This window comes from Anopheles gambiae, chromosome 2, assembly GCF_943734735.2.
Source record: "Anopheles gambiae chromosome 2, idAnoGambNW_F1_1, whole genome shotgun sequence".
Taxonomy (NCBI): domain Eukaryota; kingdom Metazoa; phylum Arthropoda; class Insecta; order Diptera; family Culicidae; genus Anopheles; species Anopheles gambiae.
Window position 1 is genome coordinate 16805030 of NC_064601.1, and position 7740 is coordinate 16812769.

General features: G+C 49.1%; 1 long non-coding RNA gene across 1 annotated transcript; it reads right to left on the minus strand.

Annotated features, from left to right (window-relative positions):
- Positions 1–1069: 1069 nt before the first annotated feature.
- Positions 1070–6892, minus strand: LOC133391995 (uncharacterized). Its single transcript, XR_009765413.1, has 2 exons — positions 5536–6892; positions 1070–1550 (listed from the first exon to the last, which is right to left on the minus strand). It is a non-coding gene; the product is annotated as an uncharacterized LOC133391995 (long non-coding RNA).
- Positions 6893–7740: the final 848 nt, after the last annotated feature.

Below are 7740 nucleotides of genomic sequence, written 5' to 3' on the forward strand. Positions count from 1 at the left end.
TTGCTAGCAACCCATCCAGCCAGCCTGCCAGCCAGCTTGGTTGGTGCGTTATATGTGTTCATTCCGGGTGCTGCCTGGTGCCTTTTAGCTCTGTTACACATTTTTGCGCACTAGGGCATAATAGCATAATGGCGACGGGGCTCGGCGGTAGAAGTAGAAGGAACCCCCCATCGCCCTCCTCGTCTTACTTCTTTTTTTTTTTTGAGAAAAGCAACAGAGCGATCACGAACTAGAATTGAAGCGTGTCGGAGAAAAGCGAGCGGGGCCGCTGTTAATATGGCAGAAAGAATAGAAAGCAGGGGGACGCGCAAGCGAACGCAGAGAGCACCCCACCTAGAAAACATAGCGAAACATGATTTATGCCATCCCAATTTATCGCGTCTTGTAAGAATTCATCTTTCTTCGCTAAAAACCCCGCGTCGGCTTTGTGCTGCTGCTGCGGCTGCTGCGGCTGCTGTTGCCGTAAGTCCTACTGTCGCGCGCGCACGCTTCACGTCCAACAGCAGAGAGTGAGGATTCCCGTTCCTTTTTTAATATCGTCAAACATGTATGTGGCATATATATGTATGATGTTGCAAATGGGACAGCAGAAGAGGGGGACAGTAGCGATAGAAAAACGAAGAAAGTGAAAGAAGCGCACCATTAGCTGCAAGGTCGTAACGACACGTTACGGGGTGTCCTAGAGCGAGGAAAGGAAAGCCCCGTAGGAAAGCCTTCTCCACAAGAGCTAACGCCGTTTGGTGCCATTATTTCTATTTGTGATTTCTTCCACAACGGTGCCCAGAAAGGTTGATCCTGTTGGCACACAAAAAAAGAGCCCCTTATCCTTGTGCGCACGACGGTGCCGTTTTTGGCGAGCGATAACTTTCACTTTTGCTCGGCTGCGCTCTCCCACCGTTCCCACCGTTTGTACCATGCACCGTTTTGGCCGGCTTTAATGTCTTTCCGGTTATTATATTTCTCCCAGGTCAGTGGCCAATAAAGCATAAGACGCGCCATGAGGGCAAAAGGCCTTTAATCAAGTTCGGCATGAAAGCTTATGCTGATGAAACACATTGAAATTAATGTGTTTGTTTGTTTGTATATTTTTATTTTATTTTACTCCAATTTACAACACATTAAACGCACGATCGGACGATGTTTGCGACACGTCAGCACGCATACACACGTGCAGTGCAAACAAAACAACAACAAAAAAATGTCGCGCAAGCCACTTGTCTCGTCCCCGGTGCCGTTTAGTGTCCGCGTCTTCGCGATGCTCGTAAATTTTGCAATGACGTATTTTACGCATCGTTTTTCATTCCCTTCTGCGCGGGAACCGGCGGGTGATGGTGACGTTGAGACTTTTTCGGGACGGGACGGTCCAAGGATACACACCACACGCTGCCGCTCCTGCTGCTGGGTGGTCCAACCCATCTTCCGCGTTTAGATGAAGTTGAAGGTGCCGATAATTAAACGAGAGTAATTTGACGAAAAACGCAACGTGTCCGAACGGCGCGTAACGACTTTATTATCGGCGGCGATGAATTATGATCGTGTCGGGGCCGGTACTGAAAGCGAGACAGAGAGAGAGAGAGCGGGAGACGGTACTTAAAAGATAATTAACGGTGAGTGGAGTTGTTGTTTTTTTGATGTTGTTGCTTATTCCAACCCATCCATTTTCCCCTCGTCCCAGCGAACTCGGAGACATGGGTAATTGAATTCATATCACCTTTAGCCGCTGTGTTGTGTTTGTTGGATTGTTTTACCGACGTACAGTGCCGCAAGTGTGTGGAGTGAATTAGCATATGCACCTACTTAGTTGTACGCCTTAGTGAAGATGTCGTGCCTGCCTCTGGTCGGACGCATCACCTTCGTTCCCTTTGACCGGGCAACAACATGCACTTTTCCCTTTAATGGCATAGGTACTTATCAAACTGTGAACTATCATCAACCCGATACGTGAGGTCTAGCATAACGTTCAATTATGCCCCGCGTGCTGCATCTAGCACAACGGCAAACACACACACACAAGAGAAAGAATGTAACGCAGAGAAGCAAAACAAAACAAAAAGCAACCGAACCCCGGACACACGGAAACCACAGATGACAAAACAATGATATGATAATTAACGAAAATGATTGATAGAAGAATTTTTATAATTAAGACATCGGTCGTCTGGCTGCGCCGTCCGCCTCCTCCGGCTGCGCACACATCGGTATCTAGTTCGTGCGTGCGGAAACGGACGAGGGCTGGCCGAGAAATGTTCAGTGCCAGTTTTACCTTCCTTCCTCCTGCAGTGGTAAATGGTAGAATACTGGTTACTGGGCCCCGAAGGCGGCCCCGTTCCCATGGCCCAGTCCTCCGAAACGTTACGTTACACAACAACAAAATGTCGATCACCACCGGGCCCCCTGTGCTCGTCCGTCGCATCAAGCATCAAACCGGGAAAGAAAAAGCTTGACATCCATTTTGCATTTTTAATTTCATTTGCTGCCCATTACCAATACTCGGCTTGATAGCTCGCTCGCCGGTCGTCTATTTCATCTCCCGTCCGCGAAGGTGCTGGTCTTAGAACTGGCCCTCGTGAAGCTGGCCTGCTGGAAAAGCGAATGAAAACGGATTCCTTAAATAGTTTCGTTCGTTGCGCGCGTTTTTGTTGCTGCTGCCTGTTGGTGTGTTACCAAACCCGTTTCTAAGTTCTTGCCAGAGAGTTCCCGAATGCGCCAGCTTTGGGTAAGACGCACACACACACACCCTCCAAAAACCATCCGCTTGGAGATCACGGTCCGAAGTCAGTGCAGGAATTTTATCAATTTCACTCTATCGGGATCGATGTAAGGGAGAGAGAGTGAGAAAGAGCAAGGAACGGAATTTAATGTGTCATTCACGTGTCGTCCTGGTGAGCAATTTTTGTTCGAGCGTGGCGCAGTATTTGATGCCAAACGCACCAGTGCCCTAGCCGATGCTTCTTCAACCATCATTTGGCAACGGAGTTTTTTGTTAAGTTTGCTTTCAGTTTTCAGATGGCAAGATCGACACCTTAGAATGTGGCAAGGTGTTGTTGCTTAGGCAGTGACCGTTTGGCACCGTTCGCATTGCTTTCGCTGCTCCGCATGACCATCGTTCGGGTGTGCTGAGCGCTGTTGCGCTATGCTTTGTAATTGAAAAAGTAAGTCACTTTGGCATTCTTCTACTCACCCTCGGCGGGGTGGAGCGAGGGTCAAAGAGAAAGTGCTTTGGACGTTGTGGCGTTGTTTCGTAGTAGCTTTCTATTTGCCAGCCTTTTGTGCCCCCACCTTGAAGGTCCTTGCTGCAATAATTCATCTTTTCTCGGGCACATCTCGGGCAATTGTTTCGCACGACTGTCCCAAATAAGGATCGCTAGCTCGGGCCCGTAACGAACCGACGGAAGAGGCGGAAATCAAATATCGTGTCCGTCGCTTATTTTGGTGCGATTCTGCGAACGAAGTTTCCCATTTCGTTTGTGTTGTCAGGCAGCGGTCTGCAGTGCTGCTATTATCTCGTTTGATCATTTGTCTCCTTACCTACACCGGTGACTCGGGGTCGACCACGGGGAGCTTCCTGCCGTTGCTGCGTGGAGCTTTTTTATGTATCTGGAGCGCAGTTCGCAAGTCCTTCAGCAGTGCAAACGCAGCAACAGCAGCAGCAGGAAGCCGAGTTGCTGTAACTTCTGCCACATCCCGCGAATCTACCTACTTAAGCGGGAAGAAACACGCAGCGCACTGCATGCAGTGAGGAGAGAAGCAAATGATGCAAAAAAACCATTCCGCCCGCCTCAAGTGCTTCGAAAACAAATCGAAATCTAGCGACGAGCTTCAGCAAGCGACGAACTGCTCGTTCGCAACGAAACGGGAATCAACGGGGGAAAGGACACACACACACACAAGACATGGTTTGGTCACATCTGGGGCTCCAGCCCTGTTATTCGCACACACACTCACACACACACACACACACACCGCATGCAGCTAACCAGCCGAAACGGTGGCCCTGGCTGTGGCCTGTGGAGGAATGGACTGCAAAGGAACGGGTAGGAACGGAAACGGTGGTGCATATTGACGCAGACGTACATTGATATAAAATGGCACCGTTGCGGGGGACCAGGGGGGACAGATCGAACGGGGGGAGGAAGGGGGTGGGGGGGTTGACGGCAACGGTACTGCGGTAAGCCCTGGCTGCGGATCGTGAAATGAACAAATGGCAAAAGGATTGCGGTTGAAGCCTTCAACGAACCCGGGGCTGGAACTCGGGGGGCCAAAAGGGAACGGGCGCACACACGCGCACAGACACCCGAACATCCCCCACCTACCTCCCAACCAGTGAGATAGCTTCCTTTCGCCTTTGCCATCCGGCAGCAGCAGCAGCGGCAGCATCAGGCAAGTCGCCCCACAAAATGTGTACATATTCCGGGTCCATATTACGCATAATTAAACGCCACGCTATCGCAGACGTTCGGCAAATGACACCTCTCGTTAAAGAGGACTCCCCGGCTTCTACCATCCCCTCCCATCGCCCATCCTGCCCTTCTCTCCCACACACACACACACATGCACACAATCAAAACACTCCACGTGCTGGTTGTGCTGGGTAGCAACGCATCATGTGCCGGAATACCGAATCCGAAGCTTTGCCACCGGTTACCGGGGGGACAAACGCGCACCACTCGCTGGCAATTCGCGCTCCCGCACGTTCTATCTGCTACGCCAGTGTAGCGCAATGTCGGATGGGGAAGTGGGGGCGGGGAAGGGGGATGTATGTGTGTCTGATTGTGAGTATTTAAACGCAAACGCTGCAGTAGGCTGCGCAATTTCAAACTGTAACTGTCAAACGGTAGAAGAGGCAGGGTGACTATGTGAAGCAGAGAAGAGGAGGAGGGGGGGGTGAAGGTTCGAATTGTCAGTTGGTGAGGGGTAGGGAGAGGAGGGTGGGGTTCGACACGAAACATTTAGTGAATATCCACCGTGAGCTGGGCGAGATGAAAACCGCATGAAGTGTAGAGGTTCATCTTTCGGTGGCGTACGCACCCAACTGCACTGCAAACATGTATGTGTGTGTGTACAGACAAGGGGGCGAAACACTTTGCATGCAGCGGGAGAAAGGAGCTGGAGCATGCATGAGGGAAAGGGTATTATATATGGCCGGTGAGAGAATCGAGGCCGGTTTGTGTTGGAAGCGTTGATCTTGAATTGAAATTAAAGACTAAACCCCTGTGGCCTGTCCGATGCATCGCCACAGTGGTGATGCAAGCTCCTTCCCGCCATCCCCTCTGTTGTGACTGTGAATTCACCTTAAGACTGGCCTTCGCGCAAAGGATGAACGATGAGTTTGCACCATATAAAAGGTGCCCGAGGTACACAATTTTCATCTTCTCCTCTCGCTCTCGTCGTTACATACGACTGCGACTTTTGCGCAAGGAGATCGACGCACCGTTTTAGTCACCGAACCGTGGTACCGTCGAGGAAGCACGAAACACCGATCAGATCGTGCGTGTGTGTGTGTGTTTGTGTGTAATAATGTTCAATTTTCCTTACCTGCCTTGCATGTCTTTTCCCGCCAACCTTCATTTGACCAATCGACGACCCAATGGCGAAGCAGTTCTGCAAACGCATCGTGGAGGAAGCGCGTCCATCTTCAACCTTTGCCTGCCGAGGCGCAGCGCACGGATGGGGAGTTGCGTCGGTTTGCCCTTTTGTCGATTCGCAGCTTTCCTTCCCTCACCCTCTACACCTCCCACCGTGTATGGAATCGGTTGCGAACGGTTTCGTCGGCAGCAGTACAGGAGAGCAGCGTCCTTCCGCAGCGTCCACCTTCACAGCTGGTAAAGGGACGATAGGAGGGGACGATGAATCAAAGTTCACTTTGTTTGATTCTGATTTACACATGTAAACTGGCTCGCTGGCTGGCTGCCGGGTTGTGGCCGGGTTTGTGCGCGCTGGCCCACACGGTGCGGCAAAAGATGAACGACCCGATGAGATAAGAAACAAGACGGTTACTGCCGTGTGTGTGTGCCGCTTTTCCCGCTGCTCCGTGATGCACTCGCACTCGTTTGGGCCATATAGGTGGGTGCCGATCGGACCGATGGGTTTTGCATTCGGGTCGGGAAGCACACACGGAAGCAGGGAAAGCTATGGAAGCATATGGGCCCATTCCTGGCGGTGGACACGATTTAATCACACATCGAAGAGGGTGGCGAAGTGGCAAACGGAAATGATCCTACGACCTTCAGCGCTTCTGCATCATGTACGATGAATTTTAAGCGCATCATTGCAGGCCGGCATCGGGCACAGAGGCGAATGAAATTGTAGTGGCTGGGATTTGCTGCAAAATCTTTCGTAATTGGAGCAATCTGATAGCACACCGGAGAAGAGAAAAGTAACTTTGTAAACAGGAATTAATAATTTGAAGACTTCTTTTGTTGCTATTTTCGTTTGGATTTTTGGTATTCAGAAGGACGTTGAGATGTTTGTATTTATTGAATTTATTGACGCATTTGTTTAGGCGACTTTGCATCTTCAAAACTGAGATTTAATGTATCTTCAACACGTTTTTGCTCTCTAGGCATTTCCTCCTTGCATATTCGGTTATAATCAAGATCATAATTAAGTCGCATATTATGCTTAATATTTATTGAAAATTCTACCAAAATAGTTTATGTCTGGTAATACCTATGTGGCCAGAAATTCAGCAGAAGATTGGGTACTTGAGTCAAGAAAGTTAATCGATTCAATTGCTTTAAATACATTTGAACTGTTTAGGCCTGTAAAGATTACAAATATAATATAAAAAATCAATGTCAGCAGCAAGAAACTTCTCCTCAACAATTCATACTGTTAAGACACTGCCAAAACAATATCGCATTCGAAGGACCATAAGAATTGGTCGTTTATTTAGGTCGAAACAAGATCCTATGGAGTATTTGCGAGTGATTAATTAGTTTTAAATGTTTTCCTTATCTCAGTACTTGTGAATAGGTTTTCGGCTAATTTTAGAACTAGAGTCACATTGTCACAGCCACCCAATCAGATGAGTTCATTACGGTTGGAGTGCAATCAATTTCTCATCACAAACACATTCCTTACCATCGTTCGTCTGTTTGCTGTTAGAAAAAAAAGACCAAAGCTCACATTCCACCCCGTCGGTATCAGGTGTTTGGAAAATTTTGATCACAAACAAGATCGAATTTTCGATGATGGCGCAAGTTTCTCGTATCAAACATGGAGTGTACAAACGAAGCAAAAAGAAAAAAAAAAACACCTTTCACAACAGCATTCAAGTGAACCAACGAACGAAGAACAAAAATCCCCCCGTTGGAAGAACATGGCTGATAAAAAAACGAGTCGCCCTACAACGCAACCGTAATGAGAACTGACAATTCACAACGAAATTGACAAGCGCTACCCATCTTTGCTATCTGCTACAGTCCGCTCTAATCAGTTTATCAGCTCAAAACACCGAAATACTCGCTGTACCCGGTCATTATCGATTCGAAGAAATCGGCTCCACCGCTGGTGGAACCGGTGGTTCCAACCCTCGCCCAACTCGCCCAACTGGTCGCCGGGCTTCGATAACATTGGCGACGGGGTTGTAACCTGAGCTGGCTGGGTTTCGTTTTTGCATTTCTCAACCATCCACTGTCGCTTCCCGCTCGCCTTTTGCAACGCGTAAGTGCGTAAGTGCGTGGTTTGTGCAGCGTAACGCCTTGCGAAACAACGATCAATTACTTTCCCCCCGTTGCG